This window comes from Nicotiana tabacum, chromosome 2 (genome assembly GCF_000715075.1).
Source record: "Nicotiana tabacum cultivar K326 chromosome 2, ASM71507v2, whole genome shotgun sequence".
Taxonomy (NCBI): domain Eukaryota; kingdom Viridiplantae; phylum Streptophyta; class Magnoliopsida; order Solanales; family Solanaceae; genus Nicotiana; species Nicotiana tabacum.
Window position 1 is genome coordinate 114771696 of NC_134081.1, and position 20125 is coordinate 114791820.

The 20125-nt window shown below is 33.6% G+C and overlaps 1 long non-coding RNA gene across 5 annotated transcripts; it reads left to right on the forward strand.

Moving 5' to 3' along the window:
* Positions 1-1014: 1014 nt before the first annotated feature.
* LOC107779617 (uncharacterized) lies at positions 1015-5598 on the forward strand. 5 transcript variants are annotated; one of them, XR_012702734.1, is made up of 6 exons: positions 1016-1169; positions 1464-1864; positions 2985-3130; positions 3202-3296; positions 3740-3792; positions 5378-5598. It is a non-coding gene; the product is annotated as an uncharacterized LOC107779617 (long non-coding RNA). The 5 variants fall into 5 exon arrangements; XR_012702733.1 differs by having other exon boundaries at positions 3205-3296; XR_001646653.2 differs by having other exon boundaries at positions 1015-1169; positions 1464-1870; positions 2985-3296.
* The last annotated feature ends 14527 nt before the right edge of the window (positions 5599-20125 follow it).

Below are 20125 nucleotides of genomic sequence, written 5' to 3' on the forward strand. Positions count from 1 at the left end.
TACCCTGTAAGTGCTGTTCTTGTTATATGCTACATGTTGTGGGAGCTACGCACGTATGAGGTGACGAGTGTCCGTGCGTATGCTAGAGTTCCTGATTATGTCCGGGTAGACTTAGGTTCACGCCATGCTTTAATTGTATTATTTGAGTTATCCTTGCCCGTATAATTCCCTTATTTCGCGTTGCGACCTGAAACTAGGCTTGCGTAGAGTGATAGACTCGCTATTGTAAAGATTTGACGAGCTACTTGATTACCCGCGAAATAATTGTGTTTTCCCTTACGAAATTCTCGCGCGTTGTGCGTTTTCATTTAAAAGCTTCTTTTCATTTCATAACTCACATGTATCTTCGTGAGTGGGGTCAAGGACCCGTTAAAGCTTTATATTCTCATGGGAGCGGGTCGTTCACCTCGGCAGTATAATAGATGCATCTATGGTTCGTGTCGTTCGACCCTCGGTAGTGCACACATCATTATGTGATCGGAACGTATGCCTCAGCATTTCTATAAATACTCTTATGGGATCGGGTCGTTCGCCTCGGCAGCATCGTGCGTAATATTTGGCAAGAAGCCATCGTATCCGTGAGTTTTCCTGATTTGAGTTGTGACAATCTATCTGGTGGGTATCATTTTTCATATATACTCCGGTTGAGGAGGTGACCGATAATTGAGGGCTTGCGTTTACTGTTCAGAGGAGGATCGTATCACGTGCTTAACTTTGTTTACGCTATTTTTACCATGTCTCATACTTGTTTACTTTCGGTTGTACTTGATGTATTGGACTACTAGTAAGTGTCGATGTCGACCCCTCGTCACTACTTCTCTGGAATTAGGCTAGATACTTATTGGATACGCGTTGATTTACGTACTCATGCTACACTTGGTGCACTTTTTGGATAAGTATTTACCACGTATAATAAGTGAAAGGGCATTTCAGTAGATATAAACATCTTTATGGCTAAATTCAAAGCGTGTCTTTCAGACCTGAAAACCAAACACGTGTCCCTCACTACAAGTCCCACTCTTTTACCCAAATTCACCTTCTTTTCTCATATATCCAAGTTTCCATCACTAGATTAGGGAATACTGGATTCTGTTCAAAGTTTATTCAATTTGTAGATTAAGATTTTGTTTATTTCGTCTAATTTGTCTCAAATTTAGCTCTCTGTTGTGGTAAGTTTTTTCTCCAAGTAATCTTTTCTTACTTAAATTATCTGTGGCTAAAATTTTGCTAGATTCTTACATATGTGACAGTATTTGGGTCAATTGTTATTTGATGTCTCTTCTGATTATTTCTCTAATGACGTTTGCATGAGAAAATTACTGACCAAAATCCTCTCATGGCATTTTGTCAGTGTTCTCTTTTGGTACAAACTAATTACTGCAAAATTAATCTGTTCTAGAGAACGTTGAAGTATCAAAATCCTTTTTTCTGACCATTGGTATGTGTCAAATTATGATATTTAGGTGATACTTCAAGCCTCGGTTTTTCCCTACAAGGATGAAAAGTTTTTGCTTGAGGTAATGTTGTTCTTTCTTTGGAAATGCACCTTACTAGCTCTAAGCGAGAGCTGTTTATTCCCCCTTCATTTTCTTCCTTTACCGTTTAGTTTCATTAAATATGGATTTTGGGTTATTGATTTTCTTCTCTGAGCTCAGTTCTTATAAGTTTTGTTTAAATGATTTGGAGTCCAATTTCGCTACTGGCGTAACTCTTGAACTGAAGAAAGATTGGTGACCACGACGACTGATTCAACCCCTGCTTCGTGTGAAAAAAGAAGAAGACGAAAATTGATGTGCAACAATTAAAGTTTTTTAAGGCATTGCAAAGTGGAATTACTATTAGGGAACAATTAAACTATCCAACAGTAAGTGTGAGTTTTTCCGGTCTGTAGCTTCCATTTTCTTTACAAGTCATGTTTGGTTCTTATATCTTCAAATTTATGACCAATTTCACCTTAATATTACTATAAGGATCCGTTCACTTCTCTATGACCTCTTTGTCGTCCTACCTATAGGGGTTTTATCCTTCTTTTCTATTGGTAAGTATGGTAAGTCTTTAGTTATATTGGTACGACATAGTCATCATACTTGTTTTGTTAGTTGGTGTTTTTTAAAGTTGTGACTTGAATGCAAAATTATCATAAAACTACATTGCTTCCTGTTTCTTGAGTTCTAAGTTGTTTAATGACTACATAATATGTTGGGATGTTTGTTGAGATTAGTTTAGAGATTTAATTTACTATATCTAATTTCTTACTAGCGCGCCGAGTGAAATATCTGTATTCTGAAATAAAAAAGACAAAATATGTGTACAATTGTTTCCTGGATTCCAATTGAAAATAGCATTGGCATACGCTGCATTATAATTAAGAGAGTTCATTTAGCTTGTCCGTGCGTTGTTGCTTTGACTACAAGATCAATCCCCTTCTCCCAGTCAATATTTACTATTAATGCAAAAGATAGCGCTTGTGCCTGACGAGGGATATTCACAATATTTGGGTTAATAGATAAATTATATAACGGACATAATCTGGATACTTGTATAAGGACTTCTTTACTTAGCTACAGGAGTTTCAGTGTAATTTCTTGCTCTCTCATCATTGTAAAGAAAAGAATTATTTTTGCACTTTCTCGGTACTGTTGACTAAAGTTACTTCTTTACTTATCAAAATGAAAAGGATGAGGGCTTTTCTCAGTATAATAATTTTGGTGTTTCGTTCTGTTTCATAGGAAAATACTCTTGAGCTGATTCCGAGACTTGCATTTTTTTTCCAATTTGTTTAACTGGATATCATCTTTTTATTTAAAAACTATATTTTCTATGGCTTGCACTCATTATGTTTTCCGCAATATGAATGAGTGGTTGTCTCATCAAGTCTTTTCATGTAGCAGCCCCCAAAATGGTAGAATTTGTATCTAATAGGAAGTTGTATTTTAATCCTTCTATCTTGCTAAATTCTCTTTAAAATCTATATTCTCTTCCAGGGACCTACATCAAATTCTGAATCAAACTGTAGTTACTTCAAGTGGGCTACTGCTTCAACATTTAAGGAAAAAGGAAAGTGAAGTCTCCACTGCATATATTCGACTAAATGATAAACGATTAAAACTTTGCCATAATGAGAGCTCAGGTTAGTTAAAAGTTCGAAACTTTCTCACTCGGAGTACATGTTATCTCCACATTTTTTGTATTTTTTCTCAGCAGGTAACCTTCTATTTCAACTTTGACGTGAAAAGTTGTAGCATCTTTTTACTTGATAAATTGCAGAATCAGACCACAAGTAACTTCGGATTGAGGTATAGTTGCTGTTACACTGCATATCAACAAATTCAGCATTTGGTGTCATAATTAGCTGAAATTATATAACTGCATAACTTTTGATGTTTACCTGGATGAGACCTTTGGTATGAGGTGTGTGTGTCCATTCTTTTTGCCATTATGTTCTTTGACACAATTACTTGGGTGTTAATCTTCCTTCACAACGTTACATCCTCCCATGTGCTTATGTGAATTTCACATATGAAGTTTGGGCATTGGGGTGGGAGTTTGGGGAATTGGTGTCCATACATATTATTATGTCCACATTGTAGAATAAAATAATTCGTGATCTTCTCAAAAAATATCATTTGTGTTACTAAAATTACCCATTCGGTTAGCAAAATCATTTGTGGCATTAATTTCATTTTTTCAGAAAGATGTTGAATTAGTTTCGGAAGTAATCATAAAACTAATTTTCCAGGTGAATTTAGAAGCTGGTTTTTAGCTAGAAGGATGGTGATTAGTTATACGAAGGTGATCAATTTTCTGATTTATATGCTTTCGTTGAGACATGAAGCTTTTAAATAAATTTTTGTCATAATTTTCTGTGAAGGAACTTTATCAGAAAAAGTAAATTTTATTGAAGGGTTTGAAGTAACCATGTTTTTTGTGTTTTATTTTTCTTGCAAAACAACGGTTAGGACTGACATGCTAAGAATAATTGACTCGAGAAAATTAATAGTTGAAATTTGGAATCGACTAATATTTTCAATTTCTAATTTATTGGATCTTCACTACGTCTAATAGAATGGAAATATGTCACTCTTTCATGTCTTTTTAATGATTGAACTTCATTGTTTTTCTAGCAAACTGGGGAATATTTATTTAGAAATTAAAATCAAAATATTTTGTATTTGTTTTTATAAAAGCCTTTGTGATTAAAGTGCGCGAGATCGTATGTGGTGGGAGGTAGAGAAAAGTGTTGATGGTGATAGTGATGAATAGGAGGTGCCGAAAGCAAAGCTTTTTCTTATTGTCCGAGAGAGTTCTCAAAGCGCAGTAGGGAGGAAGGACGAGGAGAGTGTGAGAATTAGCTGTTTTTTACTACTACTACTACTAGTTTTTTATGGTGAGAGAATATTCTTGAGATCTGAAAATTGGTATAGTACTGTCATCATGGCTACTGCAATTCTTTCTCGTTCTACTGATTTATTGCTCAATTTGGTTGTTCATGGAGTTAGTATATCTGGCTTGAACCTTTGGATAGACTATGCAAGATCAATAATTGTAGTTGCACCGAGTACAGTAGAATTCCTCGGTATGGTCATTCGGAAATCCCAGACGCTCTAGCTAGGGCTGTTAGAGGCAACTCTGATTTTGATAAGTTGCATGTTGAGATGACCAAGAAGGTAAGTCGACATCTGCTAATAAGTGATATTCTTGAGGAGCTGCAAGAGGAAAGAAAACAAAAGAACAAGAAGAACAGAAATAAGGATAAAATGAGAATATATTTATTAGCAAATAAATTCGAAGGAACTACGAAACTCTGGTAGATATATGATGTTACTTTTTGCTATTAGCAAGGAAGGAAGGTACATCCATTTGAAGTAATTTTCTTGCCTACTGGGCTTCTGCAGTTTTAGGTAATTCCAATTTATGTGCTAGATAAGGTTAATGACCGTTACACAGAGATCAGGACTCTTTATAATAAATGGATAACTGCCAGTAGAGCTATTTTGGCGATTCTCTTACACCCTCTCTGTCTCCATTCCTTACAGTCTTCCATCAAGTACCCAATAGGTGTATCATAGGAGAGAATTTAAGACATCGTTTGGTGAAGAACGTTATACACTTCTTGTTTATGCATGGATTGGTCAGATTGACTTTGGCTGCCATTTCATTTGTTCTTGCTGAATTTCGTTTCTATCACTCGATCTCCAATGCTTCAAATTCGAATACTAACCAATGTAAAGAGTTGGCCTTTACACAACTCTTACCTACTGGAAAGAGTCCTTGACCTTCAAAAGTAGGGAAAAGAAATTATTTTAAGGTCATTGAAATGAATTACATATATTTGCACTAATAATATCCCTCTTCTAATCAGTTTTGCTTATTGCAGATTCTGTTTCTTTCCAAGCTCTTTGTTTGCATGGAGAAATGATATCTTTGCTTTGATCTGTTTGAATCTTTGTCCATACTTGTGGACGCACTGCTCAAATTTTGTGGAGAGATGGCGGCGGAAAAATTTATAATAAATTGTATCAGTGTGCATTCAAAATTTGGACCTGAAAATATTTTGGCGCTGGAATTTTCATTGATTACTCTTTTGTTGCATAACAATATACTGCTATTATACTTACCGGTTGAATGCAAAAAAAAAGGCACTGAATGAGAGGAAAGGGTCATAATGTTATGATGTAAGAAGGATAAGCAACTAGCACGAAACTACTTACGATGGAATAAGCACAATCAGTTTATTGTGAGTTATTATGCTTAATATTATAAGGTTATTTTGTAAACCGATATTTTATTTATGCTTTTATAATAACTAATATCTATGAACGTGTGTTGCACGTTAATAATGACACGTGATACTTTAAACATTTATTTATATGAAGGAACAATAAAATTTAATTAATGAGAGAAATTTTATGTATAATAAAACAACAATCATCTAAATGCCGAAAAATATTATTACATTAGCATAATACATGAATTTAAAACAAAAAGGACATCATCAAAACTTACACAAACGATTAATTTTGTCAAGTAGTTAGATAATTATATATTATAGTTTAAAAGTATTTAATATGATGGTATCTTAACGAACACGTCTTTGTGGACAATAATTTTTTGTGTATGTTTCCTCCTAATGCGTTGGTTGCTCTGTCTTAACCAAAAGTCTTGTTGTCGATCTTGATATTTCTCTTGAAAGTGTAACATACAGTTGTTCGTGCAAGAAAATGTATTGCGGTAAATGTAGTACAATATTTATGATGTTTGTCCTTATGCTTTATTTATTAGTGCAAAACATAAACATACTAAAAATTATTTTCACACAAATTAAAAATAATATTCCTTAGTTTCGTAAGACGAAAGTTGAATTGAGGGATACAAATATACTTAGTAGCACATTAGCCAATATCATAATTTTAGCATCTATGACGTTATTGTCAAAACTTCTATATACCATATGTGTGCTATTACATAAGCTATTCAGCGTATCTAAGTTTTTCGGTAGCATGACAGACATATTTTTTCTTCAAAATTAACCTATATACAATGGAAGATCAATTTTAACTTAGTCTATTATATATACAGTGACTCTAACATACGCAAGAAATAAGAAACTTGACAACAAACATGTATGGTAGAATACCATTTGGTATTAAAGTAATGTATTTTATTGGATGCTCTTCTTCATTTCGGACATGAAGCAAGAAAACACTGGATACTGGATCTGTTCTTACTTTATATTTCTTGTCAGTTGAATTTTTTTCGTTTAAGGCTAGAGTATAACTTTGGCAAGTTAGCTTTTAAAGTCCCGGCTTTTGTCGATTTTGGAACTACTGGTACTACTTGACAAAAATCACCTCCCAAACCATTAATTTTTCACAAATGGTTCATTAATATCCAATATATCTCTAGAACTCTGGGCAATTATTTCGATCGTTTGATTAGCAATAAGTGCCTCATCCCATATTATCGATTTTGCTTTCCTGCTTTGATATATTTGTGATGGTTATTTAAGTTGTTTGAAGAGGTATATCAAATCTAAAGTGGGTGGCCTCACAATAAAATCGCCGTTGGTACACCACTTACTATTATTGCTAACAGTGTCATGCCTCTTGAGCAAGTAATTCATGACATTGAAATATTATTTCGATTCTGCCGGAGGCATCTACAAAGAATAATTCCGTTATACCAGAGTCGACTCTTTGTAACATAGTCTTGAAAGCTTGTTCTTGTTTAGGATATAACTTTGATTGTGCTTCCTCAGACACTTGTATAGTATTTTGATTCTTAATAATATACTACCTTTTCACTTTGTGTTCTAACGCTCTTTTTATGGAATAAATTTATATAAACTAAGATTTTTTTTAAACTTGAATAAGAATTTTACTCATATGATGAATTTAAGAAATAATTGAATTGGATTCTTTTGCTAAATATTTAATTAAAAGATTTAATTATTTAGTTTTAACATAAAAAATAATTTATTCTATGTTGATTAAGATCTTAATATTAGTTCATCTCTTATTTTGAATATTTAATCTTAATTATAATTTTATCCACCATAAATTTTATTTTCAAAGAGTAAAAGATTGATACGATATTTCACTTTTAGATCTTTATGATTGTAGAATCATTAGTGGTATTGACTCTTACCAACCTTTTTTTTCTCTTTCTCGCACATTTATATTCTTAAATATTTTCTTAGTTGTTGTTTAATAATTGAGTATTTTTTAATATTACACGAAAAAATTAATTAAAAAATATTATTTGAGTACAAAATAGTTCAAATATAAAATAAAATATATTATCGTGGGGATATTGTTTTCTCAATTTCAACTATTTATGCGGTCTATTTAATATTACTTTATTTTTTCTTTGTATTGGACATTATGTAGTGGTAATGTATTGCCAATACGAAGGATTCTTATGAAATTGATTTTATTAAAACTTCCTACATATTTTTAATAAGAATTTAATAGACAAAATTTTATTAATTTAAAATTTTAAATATTAAAAATTAGCATAGAAGGTATTATAGTTCAAAAAACAGGTTATTGCAGTAATGCCCTTTCCCTATGAGTTCTTCTGTTTTATTTTTTAGGGCTATTCTGATATATTAATATTGTATTTATGATTTTATAATAATATAGGTTCTCGTTTTTTCTAAATGAATTTGGACAATATAATACATTCTCAAATTAAATTAGTAATAGGACATTATAACACGTTTTCAAATTAAATTAGTAATAGAATTTTTTAAGAAGTATATCCTAAAAGTAATAGGATTACATGACTAAAGATATTTACTTGTTCAATTTTATATAAATTAGACAGCCCGCGAGTAATTATACTAATAGGATTCCTAAAGGTAATTATGTAGGATTCCTAATGTGTAGTATTATATCCTAAAACTATATATATATATTCCTGGTGGTCTTTTGGGCGCAGCGGCGCGGCTATTGCAGGGACTTTATGGTGAGTTGCATTCCATGTTACGATCCACAGTATACAGAGTCTCCATCAGAGTTATTTACATTCTCCTGTCTAACTTGTATTCAAGGCAGATGTTGTATTTTATTATATTTCTTGGTAGATGCTCATGCACTTGTGACACCGGGTTTTGAGGGTTCCTACTGGATGTTCATTATTGTAGTTCACGTAATTATTACCATTTCACCTTGTAATTTATATTTTATACGGAAATTGGAAAATAAAATTACGGATTTTCTACGAGTACCAGGTTTTACTCTACTTATATAATAGGATTCATGATTTCGAAAATAATAAAATGAGTAATTAAGTCGATTAGTCACTATTGCTTGACGGCGATGTTAGGCGTCATCACGACCTATAGCGAATTTTGGGTCGTGACAACGTTCTTCCAAAATTTTTGCAACGGTTACATCAATCATTTAATACTAATAAGTGCAATTTCTAAGGATGCCAGACTATGAACTGTTACAATAAGTATCAATATAATTGTGGATTAAAGTAGTAAATAAAGCAATATACAAATCTTCCTCTTCACAACTGATGTTTCACCTTCATATACCTTACTCCAATGAACATAAGTATATCCAGCAAAGAGTTTTTTTTGAACCAGCAACATGTTTATTTCTTCTATAATACAAATTACTTTCTGCTTTATTGTTACTTGTGATTAATCTATGTCAGTATTGAGTTTGTGTTTCATCTTCTTCTTTGGGTCAACTGCATATTATTTGTAGGACAAAGCAATATTTTTCCTTATGATAGGATAAAAATATTTTTAAACTTAAAGAATTATGTTATCTTTATGGTTTTTGATTCTTCTAGAGATATATTTTGTGATAATGCTATTACTTCTTTTGAATCTATGTTTCATTTTCTTCACTGAATTGTGTTGCCTATTATTTACTTTCTGTTTTGCTGGCTCCGATACAAATAATCAGAGCAAATATTCTGAAGAGAACTATTCTGTTTTCCTTATAAAGTTTGATTTTTCTACAAATATTGTGATAGTTCTAACTTTTCTTGTATTATTTTGTTAGGAGGCAAAAGAAGTGCTGCCTCTAAGCAAAGACTGTCATTTCTCAGAGTTAGTCTTTTGTTACAGCTTTTGCCCTTGAATTTTTCTTTTGATCAATTTTTATAGTGTCACTAACTGTGCTTTCATACTAATTGTTGAACCTCAACTTATTGCAAGAGAATGGCGGAATCTAAGAAACTTATGACTAGATTAATGAACTTTATACATGACATTTCGCATAAAAAACTTCAATATATATTAGAATTAGCGGAGAACAAATAGAAGACATTCTCTGTGATGTCTCTCTTATTTGCTTTCTTTAGTATTTGGCATTCAATGTCCAAATTGTCAAAGTATGTTTTATGAGTATTCGTGAGATGATTTTTCTTCTTTCTCTTATTTTTCCCGACCTTCCTAGGGTAGAAAAATATTTTACAGTTCCATTTTGATGAATTTTGTGAATAGAAAAGAGGGAGCAAAATCAGAACAAGAGGAAAAGAATCATAAAAGAAGTAATGTGAGAAAAAAAAGGAAGAAGAAAAAGGGAAATAATGTGACTTTTCTGGAACAGTAGCTTATTTTAGGGGATGGGGAATATGACAGGTTATGAATAAAAAGGAAAAGACAAATTAAATTGGATAGTAGCATATTTAGGCTTTTGGCATGTGTATTAACTTCCCTATATCTTGAAATTGTCCATGATGCCTTCTTAAATTGGATAGCATGTCTTGTGACGCCTACGTCTCATTTACTTGACTTATGTTCACTTTGTACTTAATGCTTAATATCTTGTGGCTCCGTGAATACTTGCATTAGTTGGGAGTCGGAATGAGACCGTCCTTAGTGAGTCATGTGCCATGTTTGGTGAGGTTTTTATGTAGTCCATGTATTGTACTTGTGTCTAGAACTTGCCCGATATGTGAGTCGAAGCGAACTTTTAGGCGATGCTCGGTTTGAAAAATGATTTTAGGCTTTTTTTGATCTTTTTTGAGCTTTATTGCTTACCATGAATAAAATTTATCCCTAGTTAACTCTTTTGAGCCTATAGACTTTTATTTAGCACCCACATTACAAGTCTATACCCTTTTAGGCGATGCTCGGTTTGAAAAATGATTTTAGGCTTTCTTTGATCTTTTTTGAGCTTTATTGCTTACCATGAATAAATTTATCCCTAGTTAACTCTTTTGAGCCTATAGACTTTTATTTAGCACCCACATTACAAGCCTATACCCTTTTAGGCGATGCTCGGTTTGAAAAATAATTTTAGGCTTTCTTTGATTTTTTTTGAGCTTTATTGCTTACCATGAATAAAATTTATCCCTAGTTAACTCTTTTGAGCCTATAGACTTTTATTTAGCACCCACATTACAAGCCTATACCCTTTTTGTTCTTAATTGACATTGTTTTGATCCTTTTACCTCTTAAAGCACTTTAATTGTAAAATGAGCGCTAAAAAAAGTAAGAAAGGACTAAGTGTGGGGTGACTTTTGAGTGAAACCAATGAAAGAAAAAAATGTGCACTTGTTTTTATAAAACAAATATGCCACTAATGGAAATTGCAAAAGAAAAAAAAAACTGAGAAAAAAAAATATAGATGAATAAATATCTTATTTTTGCTAGCGGAGTGTAAAGAACGATAGTGCTTAAAAAAAAGGGAACATTTTTTGGGGGTGATCTTTTGTGTGAAATTGAAGTTGGGATTGAAGAATTTGCGCTTAAAGTAATTTTGTGATGCGTTAAAGTGCTTAGAAGGTGAGTCACTATTCTTAAATATATCATACTCGTCCCTTAACCCACATTACATCCATGAAAAAGTCCTAATTGATTTTAGATCGAGCGAGCCTACATTAATAGAGATTTATATTATGGGCAAGCTTATGGTACCAATTACAGGTATGTAACTTTTTTGTGAGATTGAGCAATTTTCTTTGATATATGTGAGTTCTTAAAATATATTGAGCATGTGATTTGAAGGTGTAGATTCAACTTACTCTCTTGTTCTTATTGTGAAGGCATATGGTTTCACGAGGGATAGGTAACGTTATTAGATTTCTCTATGATGTTGGGTGTTCAAGCCATGAGTGCACTGTGACATTGAGTCAGTTTTTGAGGCTAGGATGGATGATGTTGGGTGTTCAAGCCGTGAGTGCATTGTGACATTGAGTCGGTTTTTAAGGCTAGGATGGTTATGATCACGTTGTCTTTATTTGAATATTTTGAAAGTATTGCATAAGTAAAAGGGAGGTGTGTTTTGAATGGATATGCTAAGGTCTAATTGTTGCTAACAACCATAGTCATTGGTACAGTGTGCTTCTATAATTATGTGTAAATTGTTGGTTGACTCGAGGACGAGCAACGTTTAAGTGTGGGATAGTGATGTCTGGCTATAATTTTATATTTTTTGCATTATTTACCTTATATTTTGGTATTTTAATGCTAAATTGTATTATATTTGTGCTTAATTGAGTTTATTTTATGTGTAGGTACTTTGAAGATAAAATTGAAAGCAAAATAAAGATTTTATATGTATTTTATACACTAAAAGAATAGATTCATGATTATTTAATTATTGAATATATAATGATTAAAGGTTGACATAACAAAAGAAGACAAAAGAAACAAATGCAAAGAATTGAAAAGTTAAGAAAAAGAATGAGAAACGAAGCAGAAGTTAGGCAGCAATTAAAAAGAACGCCCAAGCAGACGTGAAACGTTTCTGGTTTTAGCGCCAGGGCCAGGCGCTGTCCTGGATCCTAACTGCGGAATTTTTCCTATTTCGCTTGGGTCAAGATTATTTTGATTCTACACGATTTTAACTTATATAAAAAGGGTTCTAAATCTATTTTGGAGAGCAGAACGTTTTTGAGAGTAACTTTTGATAAGAGGAGAGCACAAAGTCGTCGTGAAGGCCGGATTTTATCTTTCTTCTACCAAACTTAGTAATTTTTATATTTATTTATATGATTTGTTGTTTGGCTACCATGTCTATGTGAAGATAAATTTCACGTTCTAGGATTGTGGTTCTTTCATGACTATTGTTATTCGAATATTGATTTTGATTTCTTAATTTATCGCATTGGTTTATTTATTCAATCTTGCGCTTAATTATTTGATTGCTTGATCATCAATTGGATACTATCTACGAATTTAGAATTGAACTCGAAAGTGGGAATTCTAGATTGCACATAGGATTGAGTAGAGCAAGTTCTTGACCCTTGGCATCGGGGAACGGATTCGCGGTTAGGATAGACATATACCTAATTGCCTTGCTTGGTTGATGTACATGAATTATGAATGTGTTCTTATTAGTTCTAATTGCATAGACATATAGGCATAGGTTAGTTTGAATTAGCGAGTAAGAACTCGACAGATTCTTGCGAGCAATATTAACCCTGCCAACCAATGAACTAGATGAATTAGTTAGTTAATTCAATTGAAAAATACAATAGAAATGTTAGATAGCCCATAACCCTAGATCGTTTTCATCTCATTGATAACATAAAAATCCGCTCTTCTTTTGTTAATGTTCACTATTTATTTTTCCTTTATTTTAATTAGTTTAGAGTCAAATACTTCTGGGTTTAATTCTTATTTAGATAATTGTGATAATTTAATTTAGTTAATAGTTAATTACAAGTCCTCGTGGGTTCGACATCCGACTTCTATTCACTTTATTACTTGACGACCGCGTATAGTTGCGTGTGCGTTTGGCCGCAACACTTCTTACTTTGAAGAAATAAAAAGAGATCTAGTAAGAAATTTCGAAGTTGAAATGTCAGATGATGTTTCAATGGCTTCAATAGGAAATACTACAGATGAAGAAACCTATTTGGCAGGAGAAGCCCAAGAAAACTAACAAGAACAGGTCAATCTAGATGAAATTGAAGAATTTTTAAAGAAAATGAAGGAAGGAGTAGAAGAATCTTCTGCCAAAAATGATAAAGGAAAAGGTAAAGCCTAAAAGACGTTGAAGGCCCTACCATTTAATAGTTGTGGTAATAGAGACAAAAAACTTTAATAAAATATTTGATCCCACCATGAGAGGTCGTGAGGAATCTATTTTTATAAAGTTAATTGTCCGTTTCTTTTTTTTTTTTTAGCTTTTTCTTTGTCGGCCATAATATAATTTCTGTCGGCCATTTTAATGTTTAGTCTTTGTTTGTTTTTAGACAGATCCATTATATAAGGGTCTCAATTCTTTTGTTAGGGACAGACTTCGACTAATAGCTCTCTCCGCTTTCCAGATAGATCTTAATAATCTCTCTCTCTCTCTCTCTCTCTCTCTCTCTCTCTCTCTCTCTCTCTCTCTCTCTCTATATATATATATATATATATATATATATATATATATATAAAAAAATAAAATTCTTTAGCACTTTTTAGAAGAAAGTTGGATAAAAGATGCAGCTCATCAGAACTGTAGTTGTAATAAAAAGAAACACTAAATTTGTGATTACATCAATATGTATTATATATTGTATGCATATATAAAGAATTTTATCTCTTCCCATTTACTAAAATTTTGTAATAAATAACTTTTAAATTAGTGAATTTTGTATAATCGCGCGAAAGGCGAAAATATTTCCTAGTATATGATTGGAATCCGACAGTGGAGTCGGCAAATGGTGACCAACAACATTGATTGCTTTGGATCAGGTTCTCAATGGTTCAAAAACAATTTAGATAATACTAAGAAAAGAATTCTCAAGTCGTCATTTGTCGAGATGGCCCAAGAAGCAGCAAAGTCTGTGGTCGAAGAGTCAACATGAGTCGTAGTCAACAAGAGTCGTAGTCAACAAGAGTCATAGTCAACAAGGGCCGTCATCAACAAGAGCCATAGTCGAGGTGCCAACAAGGGACGAGGTCGAGGTCGAGTACCGTTGACAGAGCTGTAACGACTAGTTTTCGAGATAGGACATTAAAGAAAATATTTTAGTGGATATTCTCTGCACTTGTTCTATTAGGGTTTCTTAGGAACATGTCCCATATAAATAGAAAAAAAGACAATGATAGGGGCATGTGAGATTCATTTATAAAGAACACATTTTGACTAAAGGATTCGTCTCTCTCTTGCTAGGATACAAACACCACATTTTCACTAAGATGTTTGTCCATACTTTTCCATCATATCTGAGAGTAACTCGAATATTCAAGGATTTGTCTGTCATTTTTCATTGTGAGGAGGAACATCCACCTATTCCATCCGTTATTGGGTGAATCATTCCTCCTATTTACTTAAATGTCATTTATTGCTATTTATTGTTATTGAATGCTACATTATTGCTCTTGCTTTCTAGAACAATTATTACATGTTGTTGCCATTGTCTGATTGAACCCATCTAATATTATTGCTTCTTTGAAAAATCTACCTAGGGATATTATTGTTAATTAAGATTAGCCCTTAACTACATAAATTTAATTATTTAAACCAAGATATGTATTTTTTGGTCAAACAATTTGACGCCGTCTGTGAGGATTTCTTAGTTAAAATTTTAGTGTTCTCTAGATCTACAACTAACACAGGTCACTAACGTAAAAAAAACCAAGACCTCCTTTCTTTGTGTATACAAAACCCTACATGGCAGGTAACCGAGAAAAAAAGGACGAGGATAATAACTGACCTCCCAACCAACCTCATGAATGTCATCAGCGAAAGCTGTGAAACGGCATATGAGGGCACGACGCCCAGTGCGTCCCCTAGACGACATGGGTCACCACCCCCACACTGCAGCATAACAAAACCCCGTGGTAAAAGAGCCTCCACATCTGCAGAGGAAGGGACATCCCCAGGTGTGAAAAAACTCCTCGAGGCATGGCTAACTGACACGTTAACAAGCGTCCTCAACAAACTTGCTCCACGCACGACTGCAGAAACCGCAAGGACTTGCACGATACAACAAACAGACGAGCAGTGCAACCAACCCCTCCCTCCAACGGCAGGTATAAATCACAATGTCATTGATAGTGCAGGTGACAATGCCCCCGCCGCCATTCTAAAAAGTATGGTAGTAATGAAAAATGAAAACAAGGCGCTTCGAGACCAGATGAAAGAACATCAAGAACGGGTTGATAAAATATCGGACGCTCCTAAGCTGTTGCTAAAGAGGGACGCCGGCCGGTTCATCGAGCAGCCGTATAGTGACGATGCATCCCCGCATGCCATACCAAAGACCTTCAAAATTCTGCCCTACCTCAGGATATACGACGGAACGACCGATCGTGAAGATCACGTGACTCATTATGTCACCGCCGTGAAAGGCAACGACCTCGCCAAAGAACAAATGTCCTCACTACAACAAAAAGGGACTTTAGCAGTAATAAAAAAATAGCATTGGTGGCAATTACAATAGCCGCTATATCATTTACCGGCAATTGGTGTTTCGCCGCTGAAACCGGGGTCGGTAAAGCCTTTAGCGGTGTTTCTGACAAAAGCTGGTAAAAGGTATGACTGATTGCCGCTAAAACTAATTTGCTTTAACGGCAAATGTTTGCGGCAATTATTATGACTGCTAAACCAACTCTAAAAACGGCTAATAATGCTCCTTTAACGACCATTTCTATAGCCGCTAAATTTAAAATATTTGTCGCTAAAAGTCCATACCTTTAGTGGTAATTGATTTATGGCAATTAGAGTGGCAACAATATCTCTTATAAAAACGTATTAGGATGCCCCTTTAGCATCCATTTTAATGGCTAATAAAGTTAATTAAATTGCCGCTAAAAGTCATCTTTAATACTAATGTATAAACATCTTAATTTGTCCTTTTATCGTCCATTGTTATAGCCGGTATATCCTGTTAAATTGGCACTAAAAGTCACAAGCTATTACGGAAAGTTTAGCCACCATTAATAATAGCTATTATTGACCAAAAAATAATGCAAATAACAAAACATATTAATATTAATTCATAAAATCATAATATATCACGTTAAATCTTAACAAACAAAAGGAAGTGCTAATCCAAAATATTAATATCACAGTAACTTAAAAGATAAACTTATATTGTTTGAAGTAAATAGCTAATGTTATTATATAACTAATCCTAACGAATAACAATCTTCAAATAATTTCTGCAACTCTTTGTTATATTGAAATCTTCCACCCGCTAAATTATCGAACATCAGACTGTATGACCTGAAATTATAAAATAACTATGTCAATAGATGAAATATAATAATCCTTAATTCCAGGCTAAGTTAAAGCTTTCTTGAAATTGTGATTAGATAAGTCAATTGTTCCATATAGTAAACGAGAACACACAATGCTCATGCAATGTTGGGAAGAGAAACTGCGATAATAGTGAAGCATGTCACTTTAATCTGCTCATAATACTAAATAGATTAGATAAAAGAAAGTGTATGTAAGTTAATATGTGCTTTAGGTAATATGAGCATGGATCACAGAACATTAGGGAAAGAAAGGAAAAGAGTATACAGAGATGTTTACAAAATACTATTTCCATCTTTCCAGAAAAGGTCAGAAGTCATTGTCTAAGAACTTTACCCCCTAAAACTTGGTGCAGAGATGTTTACAAAATACTATTTCCTCGTCCTGAAGATAAATGTGTATCAAAAGACTTCCAGTAACATGATTCATTTAGTTTCTTGATAAAACGAAGTGGCTATAACGTAATAGAATCTCGATTTCTTGATCCTTCTTATAGGTAAATGAAAGCAGAAAAAAACCAAAAACAAGGGGTAAACAAATGATCGAGCTGTTATTTATCTTTGTTGGCCAATCTTTTATTTTCCTTTGTACAGTTTGTACTTCCATTGAATAGAGATATTGAATGACAAATAGAGCAAGATTCGCCATTAATTTATTTCACTAGCCATACGTATGTTGGGGTTGAAATGACAAGGTGTCATGCGAAACCTAACAAAACAAACCTAGACGACGAGAAATCAGATAAAAGGAGAGCGAGGTATGCATACAATTAGTTAAACACAACTAAGAAGGTTTGCGATGCACTTTAGATGTACACATAAGCAAGAAAATCTTCTTCTCCTACTAGCGCAACACTAAATATAAGAGGAATGCAAGACAGAGATGATCATACCAATTTAGACGGCAAAAACATATACACTGTCTAATGCACAACACCATCAAACCAACCATCCGGACAGTGAAAAGATAAATTATCACAGCTGCGAACCAACTACATGTTAAATACCAATCTGCACAAGTTCATGGACTTTCCATGCCTAAAAGAACACAAAAATCTTGCAGCCACTGAGGGATGCCACACTAAGGGTTGTAATGGATCAGACTTGTAAGCCCCCGTAAAATTTTTCTAATGATTTAAGATTTTAAAGTGCGCCAACGGTATTTGGGAATAACATATTTGAGTATTAAAAGAGACCTATGGGATAGAGCTACATAATTTTGAATTGATAATGTATGTTTATAGTGTGTTGGAATATACTAAGGAATTTTGGGAATGGTAAGAACTTGTCTGGAACAAGTTGGACACATTAACTGGAAAGGATATTTCAATTGGCACAAGACCCGACTTCAAATGAATAGAACTCCCTCAATATAATGACTTAGGTGGTAATATACCTATAAAATTAAAGCTCTTTGAGTCTAGTTTCCAATACATTATATCGTTCGTCATTTGGATATGTATAGATAAAGTTATGGCCATTTTACTGGACCTGTGTCATATGCGCGCCTAGATGAGCGGCCGCGCATTTTTGAGAGTTTCTGCCTCAGGTGCGCGGCCAGATACGCGGCCACTTACCCAGGTGCGCGGCCGCGGATGTAGGAACTCATTAAATAACCCCAAGGATGGGTTTAGAGAGGGGCTAAGTCATTTCTTCAAGACTAGGGCTTTTTTTCCAACACCTATCCGGCCAAGGCTTCAAATACACATCTAATATGAGTTTTTAAGTGTATTTTTATGATGATTTCACTTCTCAATCACTAGTTACAACAAGGTTTTATATTGGATTCCATAGGATTACTTCAAAATCTCAAGAACACCCCAAAAGTTAACTTTCAAAATTTGGTCTACAAGAGGTAATCTTTCACCCTTAAACCTACATGCATCGATTGTTAGTGAATAAATGAGCAAGGAATAAGTACTAACACTTATGAGGTGGTGATTGGAAGCCATAAATACTTAAACTAGATTATTGGGTGTGGTAGAGATTTTGTAATGAGTTAATTAGTAAAATTTAGTAGATGTGAGTTCATTGATGATTATAATGGTGCTAAGAAGGTAGTTAGTGGACAAAGGATGTTGTAGTATATCTTGTTGGTGGTAAGGAGGTATTGTTGGAGGAAGAAATACCATTACTAGAGGTAGTTGAATGCTATGCACTCTAGGTATTTGATAAAATGCCAAAATGACCAAAAACCTGGAAATATTTACTAATATTGGTCCAATTGAATTATGTTGATGTAGATTGAAATTGTAAGAGTAGTTGGTGGTTTTAATATCGCTAAAGAATTCCATCAAGGTATGTTGGATAAACTTTCTCTCTTAGAATCGAATTCCATAATGTTTCCGTAAGATCAAGTATGATTGGTTCAAGATTCCTAACTTCTATATTCTGGGTTATTCCCTATAAATTTGATTATCCCGAATGTGCCTTATATCGAAAGATAGATGTTCAAAGTATGGGTTGCGTATTAAAATATTATAGCTTTGAATCGTATTTCAAATGAAAGCTAGTATGCCAAATCGTGTGAGGAAATCTCAATATTCTTAAGACTCTTAATTGCTCATATGTGTACCTAAAGTCTTGATTGGAAATGTCTTATTGTTGATAACCTATAAAGGTGGTTGGAAATAAAATAATTGAATTGGGGATATAGTGTGTGATCAACGTGCCAAGAATTTAAGTTATGATTGTGGCTAGTAGTGCAAATAATTTGAGAGACTACGATAAAGAATCTGAAATGATCCTCGACTCAACGGTGTTAAAAGTGATTTGGAAAATAGAATTTGCCTAAGAGCTTTTGTACTCAATTCATGCCCATTAGTGGCTGCTTTAACTAATGCTTTACTTTATAAATATATCCGGTGTGATTTGAGTTCTATATACTCATATGTTGAAATTGTACATTGTCATTTATGGGGAAGAGTATTGCAAGAGTAAATGATGTATTGATTGTTTATGATTTTTCATGTGTGTTTCTATTGTTAGTTGGTATGCCTCATTCTTTGGGAAGAAACCATTTGTGTTTGAAGTTCTCATTCCAAATGGATTTGAAGTATATGATTATGAAATTTTCTATATGTTGATATATTTGAGGGTGATCTTTGAAATTGAAAAGGGCAAAAGTGTGAAATATGAAATACGGCCATTGTGCCAGGAATAAAGAATCTTGTGAATGGCCAAATGAGCCAAGGACATATTGTCGTTGTGAATGACTGGAAATACTAATAAGAATTTATACAATGTGAAATATGTTGAGGTGAGTACAATTGTATTTATGTTACCTCTGTGTGCAAATCAAATCAAAAATCAAAAATATTTTTGGGAGCATCATTAGCAAAACAGAGGAAGGGTGGGTCATAAGGCCCACACCTGAAAGTACACCTGCCGCTATAGGGGTGGATTGTGGTTATTCCCCTTATTTGGGATGAAATTGTGATATTATTCCCCTTAATT